This window comes from Muscardinus avellanarius (assembly GCF_963383645.1).
Source record: "Muscardinus avellanarius genome assembly, chromosome: X".
Lineage (NCBI taxonomy): Eukaryota > Metazoa > Chordata > Mammalia > Rodentia > Gliridae > Muscardinus > Muscardinus avellanarius.
Window position 1 is genome coordinate 129,729,435 of NC_137792.1, and position 9,122 is coordinate 129,738,556.

Consider the following 9,122-nt stretch of genomic DNA (forward strand, 5'->3'; position numbering starts at 1 on the left):
CAGGAGGGTTGTGGGAATCCATGACTTAGAGACCATCCTGGCAAACATAGCGAGACCCCCATCTCAAATAAATTACTTAATCCAATTTAAATTTTTAAAAAGGATACTACCAACAGAGTGAAAAGGCAACCCATTGAATGGGAGAAAATATATATAAAGTATACGAATGGCTGATAAACACATGAAAAGATTCTCAACATCACCAATGGTTAGTGAAATGCAAATCAAAACGATAGAGGAGCCAGGCAGGAAGATGGCTCAGATCCAGAATCCTAGCACTCAGGAGGCCGAAAGTTGTTGGATCACAGGTTTGGACACAGCGAGGCTCTCGGGAACCTAGGAGGCCCTGTTTCCAAATCAAAACTGAAAGGAGCTGGGGGCTCAGAGGTAGCATGTCCCTGGGTTGAATCCCTGGTATCCCCCCAACACATACACAATGAAAGACCATTTCACACCTATTTTTTGTTTGTTTCTGAAAACAAGTTTTATTTAAATAAGGGTTTAAATGCATTGCATAACATTAAAACTGTAAGGGGAAAGAAAGAAAACCAAAATCCAGCTTGCTGCTTCGCATGGCATTGGGCAGCTGCTGCTGAGTTCCCAGCTAAGAGCCGGCTGCATGACCAAGGACATCAGCTCGGTACTTGTTTCCTTGTTGTCTGGATGTCCCTTAGCTAGGATATGTCCGCATAAAGAGACTTTGATGGCAAGCCAGGCGTCGCCGTCACCTCCCCGCAGGGAGGGCTGCCTCTGAGTTCTGCCACCTGGTCAGCCCGGACACCGGGGCTCCCTCTAGCGGAGCTGCTGCCGCTGCCGCCTCACCCCATCCTCTGGATTCGCACAGGGCTCTTCACGTGGTGCCATGTTTTAGGGCTGGGGACCCTGCAGATGGCTGCCAGACACAGCCATCCCGGGGGCTCTGGGCTTCGCTGAGAAGTCATGCTATTGCTGTTTCAGGCTGGATCCCGCCAGGCGCCTACTGATCGACCTCTGTTTAAATGACGGACTTCAACACTAGACGGCATGGTTCCTTTCAGTTTATTACATGAAGGAGTTACACTAGTCCAAGTTAAAAGCAGACCCCAATGGTCACAGTATACAACCCGTGAGGTTTGTAAATCTGCGACAGGGGACAGAAGGGCAATTCTACCCACTGCAAGGAAGTCCTCACTTGAGCTTCAGTGAGCCCCGAGCACTCAAAACCCACGAGCCTTCAGCTGATCACCCTCAGCCAGTCCGGTCTCTTCCAAGAACTGGCAAATGTTCTGGAGCTGGTCAGCCTGCACTGAATTACTTCTCTGTATTCTGCCTGCTCGGTTACAGGACCACTGCAGGCGAATGACTTCTTCAGTGCCTTCACAGGTTTCTTTTCGTTGTGATCATCAGCCATCCCTTGGCCAGGAGTAACGTTCTTCCTGCTGCTTCTCTGTTGGATTCTTACATGGATGGAATCCTCAGTGCCAGCAGGAAGCAGGTCGTCATCCTTACCCGCATCAGCAAAAGGGTCGAAAGAGTGGAGGTTCAGGATAGCAGACGCACCATAGATTCTGTTTCCTCCGTGGAAACTGCCTGCAGAAGGCAGCTTCGCTGCGGGAGAAGGCGGGCGGGGGCAGCGGCGTGTGGGAAGTGTGGGGCTCCAGAGGGAGCTGCTGAGTCCATGCTTTGGTCCAGTGACTGGCCATTTCACACCTATTAGTACGCCTATTATTTAAAAATAGAGAGCCAGGCATGGTGGCGCACACTTGTAATCCCGGCACTTGGGAGGCTGAGACAGGAGGATCACGTGGGTTTGAAGCCGGCCTCAGCAACTTAGTGAGACCCTGTTTCCAAGTAAAGTATAAAATAGATCTGAGAATATGGCCCAGACGTAGAAAGCCCCTGGGTTCCATCCCCAGTACCAAAAAAAAAAAAAAAAAATTGAATAAATAAGGATAAAAATAAAACTAACCAATATTGTCAAGGGTACGGGAGAAATCAGAGCCTCTGTATGTTGCTGGTAGTAAAGCACTTCGGCTGCTTTTAACAACTGTGTGACAGTCCCCAAAATTAAATATAGAGCTACCATGTGATTCAGCAATTCCACTGCGTACAAACAAAAAACTTCAAAGTAGAGACTCAGAGATATACTTGTGCACCCATGTTCATAGCAGCTTTACTCACAATAGCCAAAAGGTGAACAGAGAGATACACTTTTAAAAATGTGGTATGTAAGCTGGGCGTGGTGGCGCATGCTTAAAAACCCGGCGCTCGGGAGGCTGAGGCAGGGGGATCGCACAGGTTCGAAGCCAGCCTCAGCTACTTAGTGAGACCCTGTTTCCAAATAGAGTATAAAATAGGGCTGGGAGTATAGCCTGGAGGTAGGAAGCCTCTGGGTTCCACCCCCAGTATCACACAAAAAAGTGGTATGTACAGACCACATTTCTTATCCCACAGAATATTATTCATTTGAGGAATAATAAATGTAAAGAGCCAGGTGTGGTGCTGCACATCTGTAATCTCAGTACCTGGGAGACTGAGAAGGAAGATCACAAGTTCACAGCCAACTTCAGCAGCTTAGAGAGACTCTGTTTCAAAAGAAAGAATATAAAATAAGGCTGGAGGTATAGCTCAGAGCTAGCATGCCCCTGGGTTCCATCCTTAGTACTGCAAATAAATAAATAAATATTAAATAAAATACCCCAGGGCTGGGGGTATAGTGCAGAGGCAGAGTGTCTCTGTGCTCAATCCTCAATACCACAAAACATACAGAGAAATTCTGACACAAGCTACAATATAGAGGAACCTTGAAGGGACGCTCGGTGAAATAAGGCAGACAGGAGAAAAATAGATTATGATTCCGCTTATATAAGATACCTAGAGTAGGCAAATTCACAGACACAGAAAGGAGGAGATCAGTTGCCAGGGGCTGGGAGGAGGAAACAGGGAGTAGGTGTTTAATGAAGTTCCATTCAGGGAAATTTAAGAGTTCTGGAAATGGATGATGCCGAAGGGAGCACAACGATGTGCCTGCACTTAATTAATGCCTAAAATGAGTACGATGGTCAATTTGCATAGATTTGACCACAACACAACCGTCTCGTGGGTTCGGTGAGAATCTTTGCCGTCACCAACGGTAGTCCTTCTTCAACATCATTACTTCCTCTTCCCCAACCTGCCGGCATTATCCGTATGCTTGACCTAGCTGGGCTTACTCGGCGCAGTGTTGGAGTGTGCGTGCTATGTGGTGAGACGTACCTTCATTTCACTGAACACGAGCTGCTCTTTGTCCTCGGCAACCGTGTCCCAGCGTTCTGGTTCTGAAACGGAACCAAGTCATATGCTCCACACTCTTTCCCCCAGATGGTATATGTTGAGCCATGCAAATGTTCTCAGTTATACTGGGACAGAGTAGATACAGTGCTGAAGTGGTATCGCACCACAACGACCTGTGTTCAAACCATGCCTTAGCTGCTTCCTGTGGGACCTAGAGCTAATTATTAAGTTTCTAAGATGGCCTCCAAGAACTCCTGAGCCCTGATGTATTTGCCTGCATAACTCCCAGGACCTCGTGTGATTGCGATGGATTTTACGCTCCTGATTTGATTGTCACGTAGCCAAGGTGACCGTAGTCTAGAAAGACTAGGTAGGCCTGGGCTAAACACGAGGGCTCTTTAAAAGCAGAGTACTTATTTAGCTTGGAGGTAGAAGGCCCCTGGCTTCAATCCTCAGTACAAAAAAAAGCAAAAAGGGAGAGTACTAGCCTAGCAAAGTGGCTGAGACAGGAGGATCGCAGGTTCCAGGCCTGTCTCAGCAGCTTGGCAACACCTCAGCAACTTAGCAAGAACCTATTTCAAAATTAAAAAATAAAACGGGACTGAGGGTGTAGCTCAGAGGTAGAATGTCCCTGGGTTCCATCCCTAGTACCAAAAAGAAAAAAAGTAGAGTACTGAGCTGCTGATGTACTCAGTGGTCGAGCACTTGCTTGGCACGCACAAAGCCCTAGGTTCAATTCCCAGCACAAAAGTAAACAAATGAGCCAGACGTGGCGGGCACGCTCGTCATCCCAGCACTCGGGAGGCTGAGACCGGAGGATGGTGGTTCACAGACAGCCTCAGCCACTTAGTGAGGCCCTCTGCAACCCAGTGAGACCCTGTGTCAAAATAAAGAATAAAAAATAGGGCAGAGGGTGTGGCTTGGAGGTCAAATGCCCCTGGGTTCTATCCTCAGTACCACAAACAAAACAAAACAAAAATAAGCAAATGGAAAAAAAAGCAGAGTATTCCCCAGCTGCCCAGCTAGAATAAGTCAGATATTCAACATTTAAGGTTTCAATAAGCCATTTCTGGCTCTGAGATATAGCAGCTCACCTACAAGGACCAGAGAAAAGCAGCCGTTCCCCCTCCTTCCTTGAAAAATGAACACCAGTCCTGTGACCACAAAGAACAAAGTGTGTGTGTGTGTGTGTGTGTGTGTGCGCGCGCGCATGTGCGTGCGTTTAGGGATTGAACCCAGGGGCACTCTACCTCTGAGCTACTCCCCAGCCCTTTTCATTTTGATTTTTGAAACAGGGTCTCACTCCTCGAACCTGTGATCTTCCTGTCTCGGGCCCCTAAGTACTAGGATTCCAGATGTGTGCTATTGCACCCAGCTAGAAAGAACCCAATTCTGCCAGCAACAGCTACGAACTTGGAAGCTGTCTTCCTCAGAGACTCCAGATAAGAGCCCAGCACTCTTGATTTCCACCCTCCGAAAACACAACACGTTCCTAAGCACACAGCCAAGTCCACTCAGACTTCTGACCTCAGAGCTACGGGCTAGTAAATGAGTGCCCTGTAGGCCGCCGGGTCGTGGGAATGTTGCGCGGCCACAGAACGCTGATACATGAAGGCAGGACAGATGCTCGGCAACCGCTGGCTTTCACTGGGACCCGCCGCGCAGCCGTAAGCTGGCCCGAGTAGAGCTCCCAGGCAGAGCTGGCAAAGCGGCCTGGCCTCTGACCCGGGGTCTATATGGCCTCGTGCGGAGGATGTTAGGGGACTTCTCGAGGGGAGAGACACTCTTGGCACCTGATGGGGTGAGGGGTTCAGGGAGCAGGACTGCTCTGGGTAAGGCGGTCCACTTATCTCGTGTTCCTCTCCCCCAGTGGCCAGTCAGGGTTTCCTAGAGTAACAGAACTCTCAGGATGTGTCTACGGTGAGGGGGACTTACCAGGCTAGCTTACAGTGCAAAGCAGTGTCGTCCCGATGGCCGCGTGCATGTGGGGAGCCAGAGGGACCTGCAGCGGGGCCAGCGATTCAAGAACGGAAGCCTCCGAAGAGGAGCCATCATGCAGTCCTGGTCCAAGATGGAAAGGCCAGGACACTCTTCAGAGAAATGATGGCGAAGATCAAGGTTGAAGAGCTGAAAGCCAGAATCTCAGGCGAGAGCAGACACTTTCCCGGGAAGAACGGCGTACCCTCCATACAGCCCTCTCCTTTTTACCCAGGTCCTGCGCCTGTCAGAAAACAGCACTGCCCAGGTGCAGGGCCGGGACTTCCCTCTTTAGTCTCCCGTCCAGAAGCGAAGCGTCTCGTCAGCACAACCAAAGTCACATAAGCCTAGGTGTTTCATCATCCAGTCAAGTGCACAATACAGATCAGCCATCACAACCAGTAATGGCACTCCCCCTTCCAGTAACTGCAACCACCCCAAACATCCTCCCCTCCAAGGGGGCAAATCTGGGCCGAAAACTCTGAGAACTGCTATAAAGGAAATTAAAAAAAAATCCTGGTTGTCCTAAAGCTACTTCATTAACTACAGTACTACCCAAACTGCTTGACCTTAAGGTTCACTAGAAGCACTTGCTTAAAAATAAGGACCCCCAAGCTTCTTGCTTGGACTCTTATTCCATGGGCCTGGGGGAGAAACCCAGAAATCTCGAATTTTACTTAAGCACATCAGGTGAAATTTGCTAATCCAAACTTGGAAAGCAATAGGTTAGAAATATACTTAGCTAAGCCGGGCGTGGTGGCCACATGCTTGGAATCCCAGCATTCGGGAGGCTGAGACCGGTGGGAAGCCAGGGTGTGGCACGTCAGCCCAAGATGGCGCCCGGGCTGACTGCCAAGGGTGGTGGTCTTGGCTGGCGCATGCGCTGTTGTCAGTATCAGCGCCTCCTGCGTGGACTGTGACGCAATGCCTCGTGGTTAGGCCAGTAGCCTATGAGGTACCTTCTAGGGAGCACGGGATGGACGGCGCGGAATGGGATTGGTGGGTATTTGGGAACAGGCTTGGTATGGTATATAAGGAAGCTGCTGCGGGGAATAGAGGGGAAGTAGCTTCATCAGCGAGGCGGCGTCCGTGTTTCTTCCCGAGGCTCTGCTGGTCAGGGCCTTCGGGTCGAGACAGAGACCGGAGGACCGCGGTTCGGGGCCAGCCTCAGCTACTCAGTGAGGCCCTCTGCAACTCAGTGAGGCCCTGTTTCCAAATAAAGAATCAAAAGTAGGGCAGGGGGTGTAGCTCGGAGTAGAGTGCCCCTGGCTTCCAGACCCGCAAAAAAAGGAAAAAGAAAAAATCCAGTCAGCCATGCCTACATTAGGCGAAGTTCGCCACACTGGACACTGACTCATACCAGACTTCTGTGAGGTTGTGCCTTTCACAGAGCTAGAAACCTTACTTGGGACGGTTCTGCTTTACAAGACGTCCTCTAGGCCACACAGGGATTGTAATTTGAACTGGGGTTGGACCCGGGAGCTCACCTCCGAGTTCCACTCTCAACGCTTTGTTTTGTTTTGAAACAGGGTGTCTAGGTTGCTGACAGTCTCGCTAAGTGCTGAGGCTGGCCTCCAACCTGCGATCCTCCGGTCTCAGCCTCCCAAGTACTGGGATTACAGGTACGTTCCACCACACCCGACTACTACAATTTTCTCTCTTCGCCAACATTACTCCTTGAAATGACATTCTTCACGGTGTAAAGTAGCACTTGTTTTTCTAACTGGTTCTCACATTTCAGGCAAGTGGTTAAGCACATTCCTAATCCACGTGCAATGAATAAAAACGCCCGTCTCAAATGCTGTGCTTATTGTACTGTCTTTGGCTTCCTTTTTTAGACAGCGCTTTCCGCATAGATAATTCTCATTTAAATCCATCCTTTTTTCTTCCCCTAACCCTGTTCTCCTTGGGCACCCCACTCTGGATTTCCTCCACCTCCGGCAGGGCCTTTCTTTTCGGGGATGGCTAGCTCCTGCGCGCCAAGTCGCCAGGGCGCAGGCATCAGATTGTGCTATCAAGGCTCGGCGAGGTTTCCTGTTAACCACAAACCCTGCCAGCTCACTTGCCGCTACCAAGCCGCGGGGCCCCCGGGGGGCCTGAGCACACGGGGGCCTGTGGGCTCTGCTTCCCGTCTCAGTAGGTCTGCGCCCAGACCTCGAGCGACGCTCCTCCTGTTGTGCCTCGCTTTAAGTGTTTTTAGTTAGGTATTAGGCTTAGTTTAAGTTTTGCTAATACAAAATTTGTTATAATCATTAGTAGGATCAATAATTTACTGTGTTTTTAAAAAATTATATCATAATAGAGTCTTATCCTATAAGTCTTATTTTAGTCTTAAATTTAAGTTTTTGTTTTTGTTTTTTAGTGGTACTGGGGTTCCTGGAAGCCCTTCTACCTCCGGGCTACACTCCCAGACCTCTTTTTACATTTTTATTTGGAAACAGGGTCTCCTAAGCCAGCGCACACGGCTGGCTTCGAACCTGCGCGATCCTCCTGTCTCTGCCTCCCAAGCGCGGGGATTATAAGCGTGCGCCACCACGCCCGACCATTTAAGTTTAAGTTTATGACCATTTAAGTTTAAGTTTATTAGCTTAACTTCCTCTTGAGATTTAAGCCCAGGCACAGGGCGGGAAATAACTTACAGGGAAATTCCCAAGGCCGCTACAAAAGCCTGTGTCGGAACTACATCAGATAAGGGATCCTCCACCTCAAGGCCCCTGTTATCTTAAAATTGCCGGTATAAGTTGCTCTAAAGTGAAGAAATGTTATGATATGCCTTTAATCAAATGCTAAGGTTTTAGTCCGAATTAATAGTAGAGAGGTGTTAAGATGGGACCAATGAATCAGTGTACCTTCAATAGAGTTTTAGCTCAATAATGCTGACTCCATCTTAAAGCCTGTCTTCCTCCTAACAGTTTTAAAAGAAGAACCGGACACCGGGTGGGAGTAAGGATAAAAGACCCTCCTCTTCTGTGAGCCCTTGCAAACCCCTAAACATCTGTGGTTCGTCGGGCAGTTTAAACATAGAAGTTATAAATTTCAAAAATGTCTAGGATATTATAGCTTAGTTTAAAATGCCGTTCCCAAGCCCGCTCTCCCTCGTTTACTCTAATTAACAGTCAAAAGACAGTCCGGGCAAGAAACCCCGGCTGTCCTTGGGAGAGATGAGATGAAAGCGGCAGCCCGGCTCACACATCCCGTTATCTCAGTCCTCAACATCTGGGAAAACATACCATAAGAGGAGGGACCCGTTCCCAGGTCAGTGGTGTGCTTTATGGTTGCTTTTCAAGTCTACAAGTTGTAAATATCAAGAATGTCCAGGCTGATAGAATGACTAATGACCTTGTGACAAGATGCTGTATAAGGAGGGGTTAACAAAAGACGGGCCCTGCCATTATCTGCCGAGCAGAGGTGCTTGGGCCCAGGCTCGAAGCTGTCAGCGTGGCTTTTCGGACTGACAATTGGCTCGGCCAGTCCTTCCCGCCGGTCCACACTGCCCTCCCACGGCTCCCCCTCCCGCAACTGGTGCAAGTAGGACGCTGGCCGCTCGCCTCCCTTCCCCAAGAGGGCGGAGCTAAGTGAAAGTGTCGAGGATAAAACGACTCCCCGGGCGCGAGGCAAAGCCGCAGCTGCCATCTTTGTGGCCGCGGCGGCCGCCGAAGAGAAAAGGAATCGTGAGGAAGGCGGAGGACCAAACGCTGTCATTAGCATAGGCCCGCCTTGGGCGGCTGGGAACCGAGGCGTTCGGGGCCGCAGCCCCGCCCGGACGTCGGCTCGTGCGGACCGCGCCCGGGGCCGCGCACGACGCGGGGCGGGGCCAACGCGGGGCGGGGCCAACACGGCGGCGGGGGCGGGGCCAACGCGGGGCGGGTCCAACGCGGCGCGGAGGCCGCACG

At 50.2% G+C, this 9,122-nt stretch overlaps 1 pseudogene across 1 annotated transcript; it reads right to left on the reverse strand.

The window, feature by feature from the left end:
* Positions 1 to 1,196: 1,196 nt before the first annotated feature.
* Positions 1,197 to 5,236, reverse strand: LOC308279070 (eukaryotic translation initiation factor 1-like; annotated as a pseudogene). Its single transcript has 5 exons — positions 5,201 to 5,236; positions 5,046 to 5,139; positions 3,235 to 3,296; positions 3,112 to 3,151; positions 1,197 to 1,587 (listed from the first exon to the last, which is right to left on the reverse strand). The product of its transcript is annotated as a eukaryotic translation initiation factor 1-like (transcript).
* Between the last annotated feature and the right edge of the window lie 3,886 nt (positions 5,237 to 9,122).